Source organism: Bubalus kerabau, chromosome 14 (assembly GCF_029407905.1).
Source record: "Bubalus kerabau isolate K-KA32 ecotype Philippines breed swamp buffalo chromosome 14, PCC_UOA_SB_1v2, whole genome shotgun sequence".
NCBI classification, from domain to species: domain Eukaryota; kingdom Metazoa; phylum Chordata; class Mammalia; order Artiodactyla; family Bovidae; genus Bubalus; species Bubalus kerabau.
Window position 1 is genome coordinate 26337212 of NC_073637.1, and position 22892 is coordinate 26360103.

General features: G+C 43.6%; 1 protein-coding gene across 2 annotated transcripts in view; it reads left to right on the forward strand.

Moving 5' to 3' along the window:
* The window catches only part of FAM110B (family with sequence similarity 110 member B), a 153326-nt gene that overhangs the window by 4725 nt on the left and 125709 nt on the right, over positions 1-22892 (forward strand). Inside the window, exon 2 of one of the 2 annotated variants that reach the window (XM_055546042.1) lies at positions 11126-11309. The exons of the other annotated variant lie outside the window; for it this stretch is intronic. The gene's annotated coding sequence lies outside the window, so the exon portion shown is untranslated. The remainder of the gene's footprint in view (positions 1-11125; positions 11310-22892) is intronic. 2 annotated transcript variants of the gene reach the window in all.

Genomic DNA, 22892 nt, shown 5'->3' on the forward strand with positions numbered 1-22892 from the left:
AGGAAAGCAGAGGAGATATGTTGAATTTCTGCTCACCTGACACTCTGTTCCCTGGTGGCTCAGATGGTAATCTGCCTGCAGCATGGGAGACCAGGGTTCGATTCCTGGGTTGGGAAGATCCTCTGGAGAAGGGAATGGCTATCCACTCCAGTATTCTTGCCTGGAGAATCCCACAGACAGAGGAGCCTGGTGGGCTACAGTCTACCAGGTCTCAACCAGTTGGACAGGACTGAACGGTTAACACTTTGAAACAATATTGCTCTTAAGATGCGTCATTGCTGTGTACACCATTGAGAAAGAAAGCAAACTTCCCATTAAGCTCTGCCTGTAAGGACCCTCTGTGACGTGGATCCTCATTTCAGATGTCAACACTGGAAAATAGAGTTGCCTTAGATTTGGTGAGATCTGGTCTTTTCTGGAGACCAGGCTGAGAGGGCCTGCTGGTTTGTATTTCAGTTTTATTTGCGCCTGCATAATATGAGTTGAATTCTGTTATTTGGAAGGATCTGGGGGGAGGGGCTGTGTAGAGGGATCTCCTACCTCTGGATTGGAAGCTAGTGTAGAAAACTGCATCCCTTGTAAGTGACTTTCTGCTGCTTCACAACCGCGTGAGAAGGCATTTGCAGATAATGTTCCTGCAGGTGGACTGCAGACTGTGGATGTCAGAGAATCAAGGGAACTGGGACAATCTGGATCTGCCAGGCTCAAGGGGACAGACAGACTCTGTGTGCTCATTCAGAGTGGGCGGCACATCCCCTGGGAGCTCCGAGCTTTGTTTCTCTCTGTCACTGGGAGCAGGGCGGGGCGAGGGCTTGGATAACCAGGCCAAATAACTGTGAGCCTGCAAACCAGTAAGTGGGTCCCTGAGAGGCTGGGAGAGGGCGCCTTGCTCATGGACCCGGTGTAGCTTTAAAGATTGGCTCTATGGGCTGAGCAGGGTCCTCAGGCTTCGGGAACCTCAGTTTCCTGATCTATCAGATGAGAAACTGTGGGACCCACTTCAGGGGATCATTGTGGGGTTTAAGGAGGATGGTGCTAGCAGAGTAGCCAGCTCTCCATGGAGCTTGGTTGGTGTCGGGGGTTACTACCTCTTGAATGTCATCTGTCCCTGCATCCGTCTTGAGTGTTCTCATTACACAAGTCACAGCGTGAGAGTCTCTTTTTGAGAGACTCACTCCGATGCTGAAGCTAAGGTCCCTCCTCCAGCCACTCTCTGGCTCCCAGTCTCGTGCTATTTTCTTCACCTCATTCCTAAGGGAAGTTGTGTATGTGGTGTTGTTGTTATTATAAGTGTGTTTCTCCAGGTTGAGCAGGTCACTGTTGCAAGGACTGCTGTGTCCACAGGGCCTGGGACGTGGCTTATTTACCTACTGGCTGTGCAGGTGACAGGGCTGACAACGGGTCCTTCCCATGGGACCCAAAGGAGAGCAGGGCTCTTCTCTGACTGTTTTTTTGGCTGCAATGATGGGCCTTCCAGACCAGCAGTAGAATTCTGGGATCCAGCAAGCAGGCTCCAAGCCAGCCTTCAGAGAGGACTTTGGGGATGGAAGTTGGGGAAGAGAGAAAATTTCTATCTGGAAATACGGGTTTCTTGGGACTGTGGGACTGCTTGTGGTTTTGCATTTCAGAGGGTGTCACCTGCTTCATCTTCCAGCAAATGTCACCAGAGGCTGATTACTTAATACCTGATATACCAGCTTATAGGCACCCTTCTCCTTCTATAAAGCACACCAGGAAATGTGGTGGGGAAGTGTGCCTGCTATACAAGGGACTGGGCTGTCACATGTCACACTGCTCTGCCCCCTGGGAAGCTGGCATTGGAATCAGGGTGGAGCTGGCAGCCTGGTGAACCTGCCTGGTCAGCCTTCTGGATCATGGGTTATTCCTCCCATTTCTAAGTCATATTTTGTTACTGGTGATGCTGTATCCATTATAATGGCTTTTGTTGCTTCACTGATTTTGATGCTATGTTTTTGTATTTTTTTGAAAAGGAAATCATTTTGGAAATAAGAATATTTGTTATTTTCTTCTCTAGGCTTTCACCTTTCCCGGTGCTTGCTTGTTGACTGTAGTCTTTGGGTGAAGTTTAGCACATAAAATGCAAGGATATTTTCAAACTCTCATGCAAACCCTCCAACCATCCTAGATGGGTGAGCCTGTTTACTCACCCACGTGAAAACTATTAATCATCTTCCAATCCCTGGCTCTCAGGGGGCCACTGTTTCCATCAGAAATGGACAGTTGGAAACTGGAAACTCAGTGGTGTTGGGAAATACCAGTGACCCCTGACAGAGCTTCGGTTTTGACTACATAGTTAGAACAAGGTGAGTTGGGAGGTTCTCTGTACACTTGACTATGAGTTGGGGATTTTTAAAATCCTTTTAGTCTATCCCTGGCCAGTGCTCACTCAAATGATCACTGACTGGAACGTTGTGATTTTAAGAATCAGACGTTTTTTCTTCCCGGTGAGTTTTGTTCTTGTTCAGTGACCTTGAAGGAAGAAGAGAAATCATTGTGGTGGTCTGGAATTCAGCTAGTCCTGGGTGCTCTTCCCAGCTCCTGTAGGCTTTGTTTTAACCTACAATAAGACTCGATGTCTAACCAGCCTTCTTACAGTTTTTGGTCAAAGTGGCCACCATCTTTCAGGGGATAGACTGGCTGTCTCATAACTTAGTTCTGTAATTTAACAGAGATTATTTTTCTAATCCTTGTTAGTGAATTTATATTTACAACTTTTGTAGGGGAGAGTATTACAGAGTAGTATAAAATCTATCTTTTGTGGGAAGTTGAAATATTCTGTTAGGTCATGCTGGAGGATATGTGCAGTCTACCTGCGTTGTTTGGAATTCTTTTTTTTTTTTTTGGCTGTGGTGGGTCTTCGTTGCTGTGCGGGTGCTCTCTCTGGTTGCAGTGTGCAGACTGCTGACTGTGGTGGCTTCTCTCGCTGCAGAGCCTAGGGCCTGCGCTGTGCGGGTGCTCTCTCTGGTTGTGGTGTGCAGACTGCTCACTGTGGTGGTTTCTCTCGTTGCAGAGCCTAGAGCCTGCAATAGTAGCAGGCTCAGCAGCTGCAGTTCTTGGGCTCTAGAGCACAGGCTCAGTAGTTGTGGCACACGGGCTTTGCTGCTCACGGCATGTGGAACCTTCCCAGGCTAGGGATCAAACTGGTATCCCTTGCCTTGCAAGGCAGATTCTTATCCCTGGACTGTCAGGGAAGTCCTTGGAATTTGGTTTTAAATGAATTTTCCATACAAGTGATGGGAGTCCCATGCGTGGGTGTGTGCGTGCTCAGTCATGTCTGACTCTTTGTGACCCCATGGACTGTAGCCCACCAGGCTCCTCTGTTGCAGGGATTTCCCAATCAAGACTACTGGAGTGGGTTGCCATTTCCTCCTCCAGGGGATCTTCCTGACCCAGGGCTCGAACCCGTTTCTCCTGTGTCTCCTGCATTGGCAGACAGATTCTTTACCACTGGGCCACCTGGGAAGCCCCCAGAGTCCTATGCATGGCAGGTAGTCTGAGTAGGGTTACATTTCTCCAGCTGTAACCCCCATGCTCAGCGTGAGCTTTGCAGCGGCCACGTTTCCCCAGGTAGGAGCTGCCCTGCCCTCACCGCAGCATGAAGGGTTCCAGCTCACCTGGTCAGGTGTGCTTATTGGATTTCTCCCACAGGAATTTTTCCTTTCAGAATCCACAGACACACATCCGAACCCCTTCAGTTGTTAATCCTCAATTGCTATTTCCGTGTGCCTTTTCCAGTAGAATCTCAGCGCGAAGCATTCAGCTTTTGAAAAGCTCTGTAGTTTCTCTGGCTCTTTTCCAAAAGGTGTTGAAGTGAGTTGAGTTCATGATCAAGAGACCACACCCTAAGGCCTTTTAATTAAGCAAACCAAGACGTTATCACATGTTCTTATACATTTTGTCTCAGGAATACTTAAGGATCTTCATTTTATTTATGTATTTATTTAGATGAGAAAAAGAGCCTCTTTTGCTTGCAATTTAAAATATAAAGCCCTTCTCCCTCAGTGGCTTAAAATGGAACAATATCTTATACCTGAGGACAGGAGAAAGGGGTGCTCTCAGTTAGATGAACAACTCTCCTGCCCCCAAACTTTTATATTTATCACTGAAATTTACCTTTCTGATTTTATTTAATTTTTTTAACTGTTTATTTTGCACTGGAATATAGCCGATTAACAAATAATGTTGTAATGCTTTCAGGTGAACAGCAAAGGGACTCAGCCATACGTTTACATGTCCCCATTCTCCCACAAACTCCCCTCCCATCCAGGCTGCCACATGACATTGAGTGGAGTTCCCTGTGCTGTACATTAGGTCTTAAGGACCTTCATATTACTTTGGATTTTTCATTTTACCAGATAGTACTGACTATTCACGTATACCTTATATTGGTCTGGGTTCTCCACAGAAGCAGAACCAATAGGATCTCAATCTTGATCTCAACGAAGTTTATTGTAATAAATTGGCTCTTGGGGTTTTGCAGGCTGAGAAGTTTTAGAATGTTTTGTTTACAGCAGGAACCGCAGCAGAGACAAGGGGTCAGCCCCCGTGGGAGGGTGGGGGAGACTGGGTCTCAGCTCAGCCAGGTACAGAGAGATCTCATCCCCTCACCCGCCTTGTGGGATTCAGGTCCTCCACCAATGAGACGAGGCCACCTACATTGGGGAGGGCAACAACTGATCAGTCGCATATAACCAAAACGTACTCATTTCTCCCAGAGCTCACATTTAGATTGACTCATTTAGAATGGTCTGGGCTTTCCTGAGGTTCTTATCTGCTCCTGTCTGGATCATGAGTTGGTTTGAGACTAGAAATGACCACAGGCAGCACTTTGGTACCAAGCCTGGGAACCTTGACTGTGGTGGGTAGCCCTTGGAATCAGGTGGTGCAGCCTTAGCAGATTCCAGTAGGTTGACTTTAGAGTCTTTATTAAACTCCAGAAAAGAGTTTTGCCTAGAATCCTAATCCCCTTAGATGAGACTGGCTGAGGCCAAAGGTAAATAGAGCTAAAATCTTTTCTCCTTCCACGTTCCACCATTAGGACCTGGATGTCAGGCCTTACTGAGCTGTTTTCCAAAACCAGTGCTCAGATTTTGGCTAACTGATACAGTAACTGCCTACCAGGTTGTGCTGGGGTAACAAACCCACCCGCCAATGCAGGAGACACAAGAGATGTGGGTTCGATCCCAGGGTCGGGAAGACCTGGCATCCACTGGAGAAGGAAGCGTAGTGGAGGCAGGAAAGGGAAGAAGGCCCAGGCAGGGATATCAGCTGGAGAGGAAGAGTGGACTAAGACCTGAGCTGTGGCAGAAGGCACACCAGGAGCAGGGGAGATATTTCAGAATCAGGTGGAGGGGGAAACCCAGAGAGGATGTCAAAGGGGGCTGGGGTCGTCACTGCAGGATCGGGGTGATGGTGAACTCCAAGAATCACCTGGCTTGGGTGTATTCTTGCCTGGAAAATCCCATGGACAGAGGAGCCTGGCTGGCGACAGTTCATGGGGTTACCAAGAGTCAGATGTGACTGATGTGGTAACTAGCGGTGTCAATAGTGACTGACACCACTTCCATTTCTTTGTAGCCCTTGGAATCCAGTGGTGTGGCACCCATACTCATGTATGCTTGAGTACCTGCTGTTTCCCAGGGACCATGAATGCTCCCTGGTGGGGTGGATTTCACCTGTCTTCTTGGAGCTCTAGTGGCTCTGAGCCTCTGGGCCACCTCCTGTAGAGCTTCATCTTCATCTCAGCCGTCTCTTAGAACTTCCTTTCCCTAGTTCTGCCTCCAAGTTCCTGCCCATTGTGGGAGAACTGACGTGACCTCTTCCAGCCATGTCCATCATCTGAAATGCCCTGTTGTCCTCGTAGAAAGTGTCCGTGTGACTGGGGTCACATGCATCACAGTGTTGCTCACTTGGCATGGGGGATGCAGCATCCACAAAGCACAGATTCGTCTTTACAAGAGAAAAAAGTAAGGCTTTGTCCCTTTTTCTTTTCACAGTTACTTTTTGACCCCTCCATCCCCTCTTTGAACAAAAAGTAATACCGAGGGAATGTTGTATCAAAAGCTGTTTTTTTCTTGCATTTTGAAAAGTAGCAAAACTCCCTTAAGAAACTTCCCTCTACTGTTAAGAGGGTAAATTCCTCAAACCTAAAATAGCAAGCCTTGTAGTAAGCAAGACAGCTTTTGTCTGTGCTCATAGATGTTTAATGCTTTGTGATCTAATGAAGCGACTGTGTGAGAGCCACGAAAAGCTCGCCTTTGGGAAGGGGTGACTTCTCCCCTCCATCTCCTGCCCCCCACTGCATCTGAGCCGGAGTCCCCACCTCAGCTGAGCGGGAGAGGCCTCCGGACTGAGGGCAGAAGTCTGGCCAGTATTCTTCAGCCCATGTTCCTGCCAGCTGATGCTTGGAGCTCACCATCACCCTGATCCTGCAGTGAAGACCCTAGTCCCCTCTGACATCCTCTCTGGGTTTCCCCCTCCATCTGACTCTGAGATAATCTCCCCTGCTCCTGGTGTGCCTTCCCCCACAGCTTAGACCTTGGTCCTCTTTTCCTCTCTGGCTGATAGCCCCACCTCCACCGTCTTCCCTTTCCTGCCTCCACTGTGCTCCCTCTGAATCAGCTGTGTCACCGGCTTGTCACATTGCCTGGCCACCCTAGGCCCCACTCAAGTGCCTAGGACAAAGTCTTGTTAACCCACCATCCAGGGCTGCCCTGCCTTGGCCCTGGGGCCTCTGCAGCCACTTCCCTGGGCTTTGCCTGGCACTGTATCTGCTGCTTCCTCTCTCTACTTTATGCCCTCCTGATCATCCTAAAAGGCTGTGTTATGTCTCATCTTTAGTTATTTTCCTTGACCTCATGTGGTCTAAATAAAAAGAACAGAATAAACAATCACACCTTTTGTGATGTTCAAGTAACTTGAATGCACGCATGCGCACTCAGTCGTGTCTGACTCTCTGCCACTCTATGGACTGCAGCCCGCTAGGCTCCTCTGTCCATGGGATTTCCTGGCAAAAATACTGGAGTGGGTTGCCATTTCCTTCTCCAGGGTATCTTCCCAACCCAGGAACCAAACCCAAATCTCTTGGGTCTCCTGCCTTGGCAGGCAGGTTCTTCACTGCTGAGCTACATTGGAAGCCCAAGTAACTTGAATGTAAAGGCGTAAAAGTATGTCTCTGCCTTATCGCTACTGTAGGATTCAATGGAGGGACAGGAATTGTATCTCACAGCTGCCCTGAGGGTGGTTTGCATCTCAAGATCAAGGCCAAGGGCCTCTCGGGTGCAGGGGAAATTTGAAGATAGGATGAAGACACCACTATTGACAATATCCTGAGAGATTATGGAGAAGACAAGAGATGCCAGAATTAAATGCCCTGATTCTTCCGAAAATGCCGAGATTCTAGCCCTGCACTGTCCAGTGTGCTGACCGCTGGTCGCACATGACTTCTGGGTACTGGCTTGGTGGCTGGCCTCAATCGTGATATCCTCCAAGCACAAAATATCACATTTTGAAGATTTGCTTGGAAAAAACATGTAAAATAGTTCATGAATAATTTTTATATTACATGTTTACATGATACTATTTTGGACAGATAATATATTATCGTTAAAATATATTATCAAGCTTATAAATAAAATATATTGTCAAAATAATTTCACCTGTTTTGGATTGCTAATATAGTATTATTAAAATATATTATCAATTTTATGAGTAAAATAGATTATCAAAATGATTTCACCTTTTTTTTTTTTTTTTAAATTTTTGCTAATGGGAACCCACTCCAGTATTCTTCCCAATCCCATGGACAGAGGAGCCGGGAGAGCTATAGTCCATAGGGTCACAGAGTCGGATACGACTGAAACAACTTAGCATGTTACCCACAAGAAAATTTAAAAGGACGTACACGGTTAGCGTTTGTGACTTGCATTGCATTTTCCTGGGAGGATGCTGTTCTAGACTCTACGATTCATGGCTTTTCCTTCACATCCTTGGCAGCATTCTACAGCATAGTGTGGAGCAGATGGCTGGGCACTCGTAGGAAAGGAAGTAGTGAGAACTAAAGGCAAGATAGTTTTGCTAAGAACAGATTGTGCCAAGTGAACCTCATTTGTTTTTTGTAAGGTTACGAGGCTAGAAGATCAGACAAGTTCTCCTCTGATAAGCTTGAGGACAATTTAGGGAGCATGAAGTTGTTTTAATGGTGTGGCTGCCTCTGTGGCTGGTTGAACTCAGTTCCCAGAATAACTTGTGTTGATGGTTGTGTTGAGAACAGGCTGGGAGATGCTCTTGGGCTTCCCATAGTGCTTGTTTCATAAATGAGAGTCATTTGTTAAGAGGTCAAGTTCAGTCAGGTTTGGGTAGTCTGGAAAAGGTTACCCACGCCAGCCGTGGTTGGCAGCTCATTCATCCATCACATGCGTTGAGGGTGTGTTTGCTCAGGCACTATGCTGACTGGGTGCTGGGCGTGAGGACTAATGATACATTCTCCCCTACCTCTAGAGTGACCTTCAAGCTACTGTTTTTGAAAGATCATTCTGGCTTTGCCCACTGGGTCCCTATTTGGCTGCATCCATATAGAAGTGGATGATTCTGCATCTGGTCAGGCTTTTTGAACTTCGGTTGAAAATTATGGACCTTCTGGGCCTTCCCAGGTGGCTCTGGTAAAGAACCCACCTGCCAATGCCTGGAGACATAAGAGACGGATTCGATCTCTGAGTCAGAAAAGTCCCTTGGAGTAAGAAATGGCAACCTGCTCCAGGATTCTTGCCTGGAGAATCCCATGGACTGAGGAGCCTGGTGGGCTACAGTCCATGGGGTCTCAAAGAGTCTGACACGACTGAGTGACTGAGTATGCACACGTGCATGGATCTTCTGAGCTCTTAGCAATCTAAGAGGCTTGTGGGAAATTCTTTTCAGGGTTGATGTGGCCTATCCATGGCCCTGCTTCCCTCACCTTTGATTATTCCATGTGTGTGGGAAGCGGGCACAGGCCACATTCAGGTGGCGTGGAGTTATCTTAGACTCTGCTTGGATCACGTTCCTGAGGCAGCAGTCCCCCTGTCTGTCCTGCTCTTCAGCTGGGTTGCAGGATATTCCAGAAGCAGCCATATGACATCGCTGCCTGTATTTTGGTGGAGGTGTAGTCAGTATGTCCTGCGTTATTACCCTCTGTGCTCAACACTTGACATGCTTACAGATTTGTCAAAAACACAAAAGACAAATAATTTGATGACAATCAATAAACTTTAGGCAGAAATGAAGCTCAACTATAGCAACTTAGAAGAAATTTATGTCTGGTTTCTTCTATATTTTGCCCTGTTTCTATGCTTTAATTTTCTCTAAGTCCTGAAGTTTTTAATTTTCTGTTTGTCTCTGATTTTATTTTCTTTTTTCTTAAAGGTATCTCACATCTTTTGGGGAAAGAAGGCCAATTTAAAGTAAAACTAGAGGCTTTCTTAATGTTTGGTTTAGATGTTGGTTTTTTGAACTCTTTACCTTGGGAAGCTAGGAGTTTTATATTTGACCTTATCAAAGCTTTCATATTAAATACTTAGATCAGCGATGAGCAGCTTTCCGTTTATTTATGTATTTTTTTGTAGATGAGAAAAAAAAATTAGAGGTTACGTTTTTTTCTGTTCAAAATTACAAGACTTGTTGAGTCCTATGTAAAGGGGGATGAGGCCGATTTTTACAATTTAGTTATCTCTTGGGTAGAATATCTCAAAGAGAGGTTTGATTAGATTTCTGGGCCATGAACAAGGTGCTCTCTGGGCATATTTGGGTGGTCGCAGTACCCAGCAGGCAGGCCTCTGGGCTCCTGTGCCTGTGGAGAGCTGCTCAGGGTCCCCTGGGGTTACCATTTCTTTCTCAGAACAGCCTGCAGGGTGGTGTTACTATGGTCCCATGTAACATGGTTGTCAGGAGCTGAGATGGCCTCTTTGAGGTGCTGGCAAGGGGAAGAGCTGGTCTGGTGCCTGTACTCAGGGAGCCAGGGTGGCTGCTTCAACTCTGAGCAGTCAGAGACGCCCCCACTGCCCTCCTGGCCTGGCCTCCCCTTTCCTGGGGTCATGCTATTCACCACTCCCACACAACCCGGGCTGGCAGGATGGAGTCAGCCTCCCCATCCTTGTCTTCCCAGCTGGAGATCTCTGCCCGTGGCTTCTCCCAAGATGTCCTGGGGTATCCCTCTGGGGTGTCCCTCTGCCCCCCTGCCCCCCCAAGCCTCGAGGGGCTGTTGGTGGGTCAGGCAAGCAGAGGTCCAGAAGGGGTTGTGGACACTCAGTGCTCTGTCCCCCACGCTGAGCCCAGAGTGTTCCAACCCTGATTTGTGTCCACCTCACCCATAACCTGCCTTTGTGGTTGCCATTTCCAGTTCTATCTTTTCTTTTCTTTTTTTTTTTACTTCTCATCTTGGGTCCGTTGCCTCCTGCTCAGAAGCTCAGAGTCAGCTCCAGCTCCACGGTAGATTTAACAGAATCTATTCAGGGCCCTGTCTCAGCAGCGCATCGTTGTTGGAAAACAAGGTCATACCTCTCTTTGACACCAAAATAAACTGATAAATGCCTGTGAATGGAGAAGGAGTGGAGCGAAGTGGCCGGCCTTCGATCCTGGGGCGTTTGTTACTGGCTGGAAAGGAGGCCAGGCCCTGTGTCTCTTGGGGACGGGAGTATCTGTGAATTGAGATCCTGGCCTCCTGTCTGCAGGGCGACACTTTTGTCTTCTGTCTGGCTTGGCAGAGAGTCAAGCAGGATGGGAGATTTCAGGGTGAACTTGGTGTCACAGTTCTTCCTCGAAAGGCCCTTCGGGTCACCTGCTCCAGTGGTCCACACTGTGGAACCCATTACACACCTGGGATTCTGGAGCATCTGAGTGGAAACTGGGTGGGGGGCTGCCCAGGTGGTCTCCGGGGTGACAGTGATGCAGAGGTGGCTTTACGAGCCCTGTGTCTGGGCCATGATTCTCAGACTCTAGCTCATCAGTCGCCTGAAGGGTTAAATAGTTGCTGGTCTCTTCCCAGAGTTTCTGATTCACTGAGTTTTGGAAGGCCTGAGAATTTGCATTTAAAAAAAAAAACTGTTAATTTTTATTTATTTTGTCTGCACAGGGTCTTAGTTGCAACATTGTGGGATCTAGGGCCCTGACTGGGGATTGAACCCAGGCCCTCTGCATTGGGAACATGGAGTCTTAGCCACTGGACCACCAGGGAAGTCCCTGAGAATTTGCATTTTTAACACAGTCCCTGCTGTTATTGAACCACTGATCTGGGCAAAGTCCTCTTTTTTTCTTTTGTGAGTAAACAAATATCATTGAAAAAATTTTTAATACTACCGTGATATCTTTAGTGAATTAAATTGTTTTGCATTGAGTGTTTCCTTAGCAGTTCTTAATTGAGAACCTATGGTAATCACAAGTGACTATTCAAAGGTTTGGGTATTCTATTTTGGCTAATATAATTTCATCACGATTAAGTTCAGTGTACTAAATAATGTCAAAATCTGTTAACTTTTGAAAACCATGACTTACAAAAAATACAAGTAGAAGTATATATATAAATAGGAAATCCTGCTTGGGCAAATTGAAATGAAGACCTCAGTCTATTCAGTTAATAGTCAGTCAGTTGTACAGTTTTCAAAGCCAAATGATGGCTTCCCAGTGTTCATCTCAGTTATAGGAAAGGAAAACATACGATTTCTGGATTCAGTTAACGCGTGTATTGTAGATTCCAAATTCCTTTAACAGTAGCATTTTTGAAAAATCAAATGATATTATACCTGAGGGCCTTCCCAGGTGACTCAGTGGTAAAGAATCCGCCTGCCAATGCAAGAGACACTGGAGATTTGGGTTTGATCCCTGGGTTGGGAAGCTCCCCTGGAGGAGGGCATGGCAACCCACTCCAGTATTCTTGGCCGGGAAGTCCCATGAACAGAGGAGCCTGGCGGACTACATAGTCTGTGGGGTTGCAAAGAGTTACATGTGGCTGAGTGACTGAGCATGCTCACAGATACACACATACATACCACCTGAAGCATTTCATCTAAAGGTTGCCAGGTGCTTCATTTGAGATTCTCTAGGCACCACACAACTTTGCGGGGTCCTGGAGGGTTGGTGGTTGAGGTTGGGTGTCTTGTAGGGAAAATGCTGCGAAGACAGAAACGGTTATAAAAGCTCTCCCTGGGGTGGGAGAGATGACCTTTGTCACAGGCTCTAACTTTCACGCCATGAATCTGAAACAAAGTGGATAATTTTTAATGTAACACTGCTGTTTAATAAGCTGTGGACATGTATGTTCTTCTCTAAGCATTTTGCATTTGTCTTTAGTCTGTATGCATTTTCATTGTTAAAATATCAATTCAGTTATGATTTGCTTTTGGGGGTGCCATTTAGTAAACATTTTAAGGCCTTCAAAAGCAAAACTACGATCTTCATATTTTATTTATGATTATAATGGAAATCTGTTCTTGAACATATTCAGAGTTCATAAAATATTTTAAAATGTATTCAGTATAAGATGTCTTTGTTAATTAACATCAAGACTCTGGGCCATGAAAATGTACTTATTGCCTTAGATTTAAAAAACGTTTTTCTGAAATAACCTCCTTGTCTTACGTGCTAAGTCGATCAGTCATGTCCCACTCTTTGCAAACCCATGGACTGTAGCCTGCCAGGCTCCTCTGTCCATGGGGGTTCTCCAGGCAAGAATACTAGAGTGGGTTGCCATTTCTTCCTCCAGGGGATCTTCATGACCCAGGGATCAAACCCTCATCTTTTTTGTCTTCTGCATTGGCAGGGGGGTTCTTTACCACTAGCACCACCTGGGAAGTGCCAAATTTGGGGGCTTTTCATTTTTTTAGCTGAGTTAATGCTGTTCCTCCTTTCAGACAGCTTGGCTCTTTTTAAAAACTGTTTTAGAGTACCTAAAGTTTACATTCTTGGAACACTTTTTCTTATTTCAACAAAAGTCAGTTAGATGCTATTAAATTGATTAAATTTAAATAAATAGACTGATGGTAGTTTCTAAATTTAGTCTCAGGTCCTTAAGTAAAATTGCCCTCAGTGAGCTGAAACTTTTTTTTCCCAAGTTACAAGGATTTAAAGTGACATCTAGTAAAATGTGTATTCTATAATTAAAATAAGTCCCATTTGGAAATAAATTTGACTCATAGAAAGTTGAACTATTTCTTATTATATCATTCAATTCATTCTATTTTTACGGTTTAATTATATAGTTGACCCATTTAATCTAAATACCTCACAAAATAGAAACTAGGGTATCTTTTAAACAATTTTAGAATCTGAGCTATCCGCCTTCTCTTTGGTGAGTGGGGCCAGAGAGAACCAGAACAGGTATTCTCTGTGCCTTTTTGATGATCTTTTTATCTACGAAATAGATACTTTTAGATAAATGATTGTCCTGGGCACAAAGAATACTGGGGGTTGACATGCAATCTGTTTTGTCTACTGTTGCATAACCAGTGACCCCAAAACGTAGTGGCCCCAAAGGATAAAGGTTTCCCACTGTTGGATTTCTCTGGGAATTCAAGAGTCTCAGAGGCTGCAGTCAGGTGTTGCTAGGACCACAGTCACCTGGAGGAACTGCATCCAAGGTGGATGGCAGGAGGGTTGATGCTGCTGTTGGTGGGTTAGGGGGAGCTCAGTTCACCCTCCCCAGGGGCCTTTCCTGATACTCTTTGTTTTGGTTAGAGGTCAGCTTCTTGTCCAGGGAAGTGCCAGAAGGGTGATCCTTCAGTGTCTCAGACTGGCTCACTGCCCAACTCCAGGGAGTTTGTCCTGAGATGCCTCCTGGTGCCAGGATGTGCCAGGTGCCAGCTTCTGGGCCCCCAGGAGATGTGGATGCCATGAGCAGACACACAGGTGCAGGGCATAGGGAGAGGCGACATGCCCAAGGAGGCTTTCCTGAAGAGGGTCCTACCTGGGTGCTGTCCGATCTTCCTTCCTCTTGGGGAAAGGTGGGTGTTGGTAGGTGAAGGGATGGGCTGGCCATGGGGAGCTGGTCAGGGAGAGATTTGGACAGAACTTCTAGCCAGGTGGGCAGGACCAGGTCGAGGGACTGAGTCCTTTACCTTCTTCCCATCCTTTGTGGGCTTGTTATATATTTGACTTCTACATATGTTATTATGTGGGCTTCCCAGGTGGCTCACTGGTAAAGAACCCACCTGCCAGTGCAGGAGATATCAAAGACACAGGTTCCATCCCTGGTTGGGGAAGATCCCCTGGAGGAGGGCTTGGCAACCCACTCCAGTATTCTTGCCTGGAGAGTCCTGTGGACAGAGGAACCTGGCATGCTACAGTCCATAGGGTCACAAAGAGTCAGATGTGACTGAAGCAACTTAGCACACAGGTACGCATGCATATTATTATACATTGCTTTACAGCTAGATACTTTTTAAATAATATTTTGCTTCACTTGGGAGTGCAAGCGCTTTCTTCCTGATGGAGATCAGGGTGGAGTAAGAAGTGGACATTCAGATCTCTCAGAATGGAGCTAAAGTCTGACTTACACTTGTAACTTAAAAAAAAATTTTTTTAAGATATTTTTAAAAACATTTATCCCCACATTTATCTTTTCTGTGCTCTTCATCCCTTCCTGTATTTTTCAGTTTTTCCATTTGGTACTATTTCCCTTCAACCTGAAGGACTTTCTCTGTCATTTAGTGCAGTGTGGGTCTGCTAGGAACAGAGTGTTCAGCTTTCATTTAACTGGAAACTTCTTTCATTTGCCTCCATTTTTGAGGGATAATTCTGCCAGATATAGGATTCTAGATTGGCAGCATTATTTTTCCTCTTAGCACTTTAGCTATGCTATTCCATTCCTTGTTTTTTAAAGATTTTTTTTTTAATGTGAACAATTTTTGAAGTCTTTATTGAATTTGTTACAATACTGCTTATGTTTTATCTTTTGTTTTTTTTTTTGGCCATGAGGCATGTGGGACCTTATTTCCCTGACCAGGGGTCAAACCCACAACCTTGCATTGGAAGGTGGAAGCCTAACCGTTGGACCAGCTGGCAAGCCCCCTGCTGTTCCGCTCTGTTTCCCTGGGCCCTGATGAGAAGTTGAGTGTCACTATTTTTGTTCTGCTGTGTGTCTTGTCTTTTCTCCTTGCTTTTTAAAAGTTGTTTCTATATTTTATTTTTAGCAGTTAGACTATCATATAGATGGGTCTAGTTTTCCTGGTATTTACCTGTTTGGGATTTATTGAGCTGCTTGGGTTGGTGGATTGACTTTTGCAAATTGGTACATTTTATTCATAGTTCTTGAAATATTTTAATCCTATTGTTCTCTTTTCTCTTCCCTAATTACTGTACTTGTTATCTCAGTAAATGATACGAATTCTCAAATCATTGATACTTAGTTCTTTTTCTCCTGTTCTTTTTCTCTGTTTAATTTGGAAATGTAAGGTTACTGACCTGTTCTTTTTCAGTGTCCAATTAGCAAACCCACTCAGTAAATTTATTTCAAATCTTGTATTTTTAGCCCTAGATTTTTATTTAGTTCTACTTTAGAGTTTCTATTCTGTCCTAAAATAACCAATTTCTTCTCCCATTATATACTTATTTTCCTATAAATTCGTTAACATATTTATTATAGTTAAAGTCCCCAACTACTCATTTCATTAATGGAGTAGAGATTCTCTTTTTCTTAACTGTTCATTCTTAATTATAGATCACAGTTTCTTATTTCTTTATATATTTTGTAATTTGAAAAATTTTGTATTCCAGGAGTCATGAATAAAATAGTAGATTGAAGTATAATATTTTGTTTATTTCACTTCTTGGAGAGTGCAGGCTCCTCCTTTTTTTAATATTAATTTTTATTGGAGTATAGTTGCTTTTCAATGTTGTGTTAGTTTCTGTTGTACAGCAAAGTGACTCAGCCACGCATATACATATATCCCCTCTTCCTTGGATTTCCTTCTTATTTAGATCACCATAGAGCATTTAGTCGGAGAAGGCAATGGCACCCCACTCCAGTACTCTTGCCTGGAAAATCCCATGGATGGAGGAGCCTGGTAGGCTGCAGTCCATGGGGTTGCTGGGAGTTGGACACAACTGAGCGACTCCACTTTCACTTTTCACTCTCATGCATTGGAGAAGGAAATGGCAACCCACTCCAGTGTTCTTGCCTGGAGAATCCCAGGGACTGGGGAGCCTGGTGGGCTGCCATCTATGGGGTCGCACAGAGTCGGACACGACTGAAGCGACTTAGCAGCAGCAGGAGCAGCAGCAGAGCATTTAGTAGAGTTCTCTATCCTTATAGCAGGTTCTCATTAGTTATCTATTTTATACATAGTATCAATAGTGTGTGTGTGTGTGTGTGTGTGTGTGTGTGTGTATGTATGCTCAGTCGTGTCCAACTTTTGTGGCCCTGTGGACTGTAGCCTGCCAGGCTCTTCTGTCCATTGAATTTTCCGGGCAAAAATCCTGGAGTGGGTTGTCATTTCCTTCTTCCAGGGATCTTCTCAACCCAGGGATCAAACTCACATCTCCTGTATCTTCTGCATTGGCAGGTGGATTCTTTACCACTGAGCTACCAGGGGAACCCATATATATGCATTCTTAAAGTAAATGCCTGAAACTGAGAAGTCAATCAGTGAGTTCCCTTGCCCTCTGGCCCTGGATTGACTGGAAAGTACTGGCAGATGATCAGTGCCCAGTTGAGTGTATGAGGGACATTCTTCTAATTTTTCCTTTTCCCAAGACTGAAATCTGTGATACCTGTGCTATTCAAATGAGCCACCGCTGGTTACTGATACCTGCCAACAGAACAAGATATCTGAAAGGGAATAAAAAGTAAAATGAAGCATTGTTCTCTAAAACTTGCCCTGAGATAAACTCCTTTTCCTTTATGAAACTGACTAATCAAATGTAGGTCAGAGAACAGTAAGAGTTAAAGACTCAGAGATTAAGTGCATTCATAGCTTTGTGGTTGCTTTGAGGGGCTCCTCAGACAGTAAGAAATAGAATAGATCTATTTATCATAGGTCTGAGGACTGTGAAGTCCAAGGTCAAGGTGTAGGCAGATTCCATGTACCATGAGTGCTAGCTTCTGGTTCATGACAACACTCTTCTTGTTTCTGAGTTCTTGCTTAGCAGAAGGTGCAAGGAAGCTCTCTAGGGTCTCTTTTATAAGGGCACTAATCCTGTTCCTGAGGGCCCCATCCTCATGACCTAACCACCTCCCATTATCATCACATTGGGGTTCAGGATTTCAACATATTAATTTTGAGGGAAGACATTCAGTCCATTGCAATGGCATTCCTAGTACTAATGGCTGAAAGGTGTTTGATTATTTACCATCTTTCAGGTTCCAAATCACTGGTGTTAAATGTATTGCCATTTAATTCAGAACAACCCCAAACAGAACTGAGATCCAAATTTCAATGGTTTGACTGTAAAACAGACACCTTTAACCACCAAGCTATAAATACTACCTGGTTCAAACACTTCTTTGATGATGAATCAATTTATTTTTTATGTGTTAGATTGTTATATCAATCACTTCTTGCTCAACCAGTAATATTTTATCTAACATCTACTTTATTGTGGACATTGATTTGAGAGTAGAACATGATAGACATAAAAGAATTCAAAGACTGTTTGTGAAACATGCAATTTAGCTGAAAAGTAAGGCTTACATAAAAGGGCCAAACAGCCAAAAAAATGCTACAAAAGATCATACAGTAAATGCTCTGTTTTATGGAGCAAGCTATATTTCTTACCATGCAATTTAGTATTACCATTAAGAGAGCAGAACTGCCTTAAATGTAATAGAACCATTAATTTGATGTTTACTCATAGTGTCAATCTTTCCCTGCCAGTCCTTTATACTGACATTAATTTCCCAAAGCTCTAAAGATATTAATAGCCTACAGGAGACATTGAATATAAAAAGTCCTCAAAAAAAAAAAAAAAAGTTAAGTCCTCTACGAAATTGCACCCTGACTTACTTTAGAGACATGCCACTAGCCTGGCTCAGAGCCCCCCTTGCTCATGTGCTAAGGGGACAGCATTGACAGTTTCAGGGATGTACCAGGGAGAGAGGGACTGAGAGCAGCTTTCTGCAGGGCTGGTGCTGCTTGTTTTTCTGGACGTGGCCAGTGCAGTCAGGCTCTTTTTGTTGTAAACACAGTGATGTATATTTTTTTGTTGTTTATTAGTCACTAAGTCACGTCGGACTCCTGTGAACCCATGATCTGTTGCCTGCCAGGCTCCTCTCTCCATGGGATTTCCCAGGCAAGAATACTGGAGTGGGTTGCCATTTCCTCCTCCATGGAATCTTCCCGACCCAGGGATCAAACCCACATCTTCTGCATCAGCAGATGTATTTTTTACCATTGAGTCACTAGGAAGCCCAGTGTATATTCAGCCCCTCCATTTTTGTGGCCTTGCTGAGTGAGAAGCACCTGGCTGTACGTTTCCATCCTGAAGGCCATTTTCCTCTGACGTGAAAAGTAAGAAGTGCCCAGTAGACACCTGCTACCCCCTGAATGAACCCAGAGGACATGGTGCTGAGTGGAGTAAGCCAGTCAGAAAAGGACCTCTACTGTATCCTCCTGCTTACAGGAAGTACTTAGAGGAGTCAGAGTCCTCGAGTAGTGGTTGTTAGGGGCAGGGGAGAGAGGGACTATCCTGCTGGCTCAGATGGTAAAGAACCCTCCTGCACTGCAGGAGACCAGGTTCCATCCCTGGGTCAGGAAAATCTCCTGGAGAAGGAAACGACAACCCAGTCTAGTATTCTTGCCTGGAGAATCCCACGGACAGAGGAGCCTGGCGGACTATACTGTCCATGGGGTTGCAAAGAGTCAGACACGACTAAGCGCACACACAAGGAGAGAGGGGAATGGACTTTAATACTTAATGGGTACAGAATTTCAGTTTTTTGAGATGAAGCAGTCTGGAAATGTTTGGTGGTGATGGTCACACAACAGTGTGAAGGTACCTAATGTCACTGAACCATATCTTTAAAAACAGTTGCAATTGTAAATTCTGTGTTGTACATATTTTCCCACAATTAAAAAAGTGTAAAAATATAAAACATGATGCCTCAATAAAGCTTGTCTTTAAGTGTTAACAAAAAAGTGCCCAGTAGATTATATTACATTTTATTAACATCATGCTGAATTTTTGTAGAACAGCAGAAAATACCAGTGTTCTTGGCACTGTTCTCCACATGCTTATTAATGAGAAGAATAGCTTTTTTTTTTTAAGAGGAAGCTGAAAGTAGAGATCCTTTGGCCTGAAATCATTGCTACCTGCTCTGGAAAGTCCTTGAAGGAGATTCCAGTTAAATTTCTCACCTAGACCAGAGAGCTCAAACCTCAGGGTTGTGAAACAGGTCTGTTCTCCTAAGGATAAAAAAAATAATAATAATGTGGGAAAACTGTACCCACATTCTCAATGAACATAAGGAGTGTCTGCCTTTCAAACAACTTAAGTGATTCTTGGAGCTCCTGTAGTCCAACATTGACTATATCGTGTAGACTAATTTTTTTTATCATGTAGACTAATTTTTTAAGGAAAAAAAAAAAAGGAGATTTGAATCTCATCAACACTATCTCTTACTTGGTATTTATAGATGCCCAGGAGGATGGAAGTCTGCCAGTTTATAATCAAAGCAGAAAACAGAAATTTGTTGACATAATTTTTTGGCATGATATACTAGGATTATTTAAATAGTATTACATAATTTCTATTTTTGGTTTTCAAGGAACATAGTGACTTATTTAATAGATAGTCATTTAAAAATTAAAATTTATAGAAGTTGAATCATCATATGACCCAGTAATTCCACTTGTGAGTATATACCCAAAAGAATGCAAAGCAAAGTCTAGAAGAGATTTTTGTTTCAATACACCCGTGTTCAAAGCAGCAGTATTCACAACTGCTAAAATGCGGAGGCAATTCGTGTCCATCAAATGATGAATGACTACTCAGAATGTGGTTGGTACACAATGCAGTACTATTTAGTCTTACAAAGGGAAGAAACTCTGACATATGCTACAACATGGATGAACCTCGAGGACATTATGCTAATTGGAATAAGCCCATCACAAAAAGACATACATATGATTCCACTCACTGATCACTCCATGATCCAGGCAGATCATGGAGACAGAAATTAGAATGGTGGTTGCCAGAGGCTGGGGAAGGGGGAATGGGGAGTTATTGTTTAATGGGTCTGGAGTTATAGTTCTACAAGATAAAAGGTATTCTGGAGATGGATGGTGGTGATGTGTACAGCATTGTGATGTATTTAATACCACTGAACTGTACACTTAAAGACAGTTAAGAGGGCAAGTTTTATGTATTGTGTATTTTACCATAGTAGAAAAAATGAAAGAAAATTTAAATATCAGCCTCCAGAAAAGATAAATGCTTTCTATCTTAGGTTTTAATGGGTTCCTTATCCCTGTTTTTTTTCTTGACAGAAATATTTTTCATAATGTAGGTTAGCAAGAGATTTTGCACATAAAAATTTGAGTAACTACAAAATACATGTTTTCTACAATAGGTTCTGCTGGATGAAGAAGTACAGAGTAATTTGGTTTTTTTTTCAGTGTTTTGAGGAACCTTCACACTGCTTTCCACAGTGACTAAACCAGTTTAAATTCCCACCAGCAGTGTTCAAGTCTTTCTTTTTCTCTACATCCTCAGCAACTTTTGTTATTTACAGTCTGTTTGATGACAGTCATTCTGACAGGTGTGGGCTAATAGCTTATTGTGGTTTTGCTTTGTTTCTCTCTGATGATTAGTGATGGTGAGCACCTTTTCATGTGCCTGTTTGGTCATGTGTGTGTCTTCTTTGGAAAAACACTTATTCATTCACATCCTCTGCCCACTGTTTAATTGTGTTGTTTGTTATTTTGATACTGATATTTTGTGTGAACTCCTTATGTGTTTTAGATATTAACCCCTTATCAGATGTATCATGTGCAAATATTATCTCCCGTTCAGGAAGTTGTCTTTTTGTTTTGTCGATGGTTCCCTTTGCTGTGCAAAAGCTTTTAAATTTAATTAGGCCTCAATTGTTTATTTTTGCTTTTATTTCCTTTGCCGGAGGAGACAGAAATATTGCTACAAGTCATGTCAAAGAGTGTTTTGCTTTCGTTGTCTTCCAGGAGTTTTATAGTTTCCGATCTTTTATTTAGGTCTTTAATCCAATTTGAGTTTATTTTTGTAAATCAAGTGAGATTGTAAATACAGTGACTTTGGAAGAACCGTGTTGACCAAAAAGAAAATCTCTCTTAGTTTATTTTGGATTTGGGAAGTCTCTGGTGTTGTACAAGTTTAAAATTTTTGAAGGAAGGAAGCTCCTCTGTTCCTTCTTTCCAGATTAGCATATTCGCCCCACAGAATATGTCAAGATCATTCTGGTTTATATTCATGTTCATGCGTCTAAATAACTGTCCCACCCATCTCGGCTGGTGCTTAGTCAGGGAACCGCTATAAACTCCATTTGTTTTGTTATTTTATTAATCTCTTCTAAATGAGCTATAATTTCCAGCTGTGTGTGTTAGTCGCTCAGTTGTGTCCAACTCTTTGTGTCCCCAAAGACTGTGCCTGCCAGGGTCCTCTGTCCATGGAATTCTCCAGGCAAGAATACTGGAGTGGGTACCCATTTCCTTCTCCAGGAGAGCTTCCCAACCCAGGGATAAAAGCTGGGTCTCCCACATTGCACTTCCCATCTGAGTCACCAGGGAAGTCGATTTCCAGCTACTGACTCAGAATCATTAAAACCCTGGAAAATGACAATGTATATAATTGGATTGCAAGCAATTAATAACTGTGCTAGGTTTAAAAAATGTATTTGTATAATAAGCTGTGTGTCAGAGTACCATTTTGAAGAGTGTTAAGAATGAACAGTTGAGATGGGCAACATTTGTTTTAATATATTATTTGAAACCAGGTGCATTTATCTTTAAAAATATTTTTGTGACATTGACATTAGAGGAAACATTTTACAGGTTTTCCATTGTGACATTCTTCAGAAAATTCTATCTTGGATATGTATGGGTTTGCTAAGTGTTACTATATGTAGAGAATCAGTGAACAGAACACATCTGAGTGAATTTATTGAAACTTTTCATATGCTTCTTTTTTTGTCAAGTCTAGAGAAATAGATCTATTTCAACTCAGTCCAAAGAACTTAATTGTTGGAACACATGAAAGCCCTCTTTTTAAGGTGAGTTCACAGCATGTGAGGAGCCTGACAGTAAGGTGATTATGGTCTTTTTAGTTTGAATCTCAAGAAGATGTCTCTAGCTGTATGATCCTGCCTTTTGGGAAATACAAGTTAATTTTCCAGAATGTTTAGAAATCAGTGATTCATAATCGAGTCACTCTTGTGTGCCTGGCATCTTCACATGTTTTTACTGAAACATCTAACTCCAAAGTAGGGACTGTTTCCATTTGTTGATGAGAAGTGGGCAGAAGGAGGTGGCTCAGCTACGAGGTCCCGTGCAGTGAGTGAACGCGTCTTTAGCTACTTCCTTTGCGATCTGTTGGCATTTAATCTTCAAGATGACCTGTGAGGTCCTGGCTGTAGTTATCTCCATCTCCAGACCAGGAAATCTGGCCTCTGAGAGGTTTACTCACTCAAGGTCACATGGTTAGTGAAGGTGTGAAAGCAGGATTGATCTCAGCTGATGGAAGAATACTCAGGAGTCTCCATCAGGTAAATATTTTGGTTCCAGTGCTGTAGTCCAGCTTCGACTGCCTGGACTCCTTAGGGAGTCACCACCTTTATATTCTGTAGCTCCAGGGTGATGGGGCATTTGCCCTGACTTAGGGCTTCCCTGGTGGCTCAGACAGTAAAGAATCTGCCTGCAATGCAGAGAGATGTAGGTTCAATC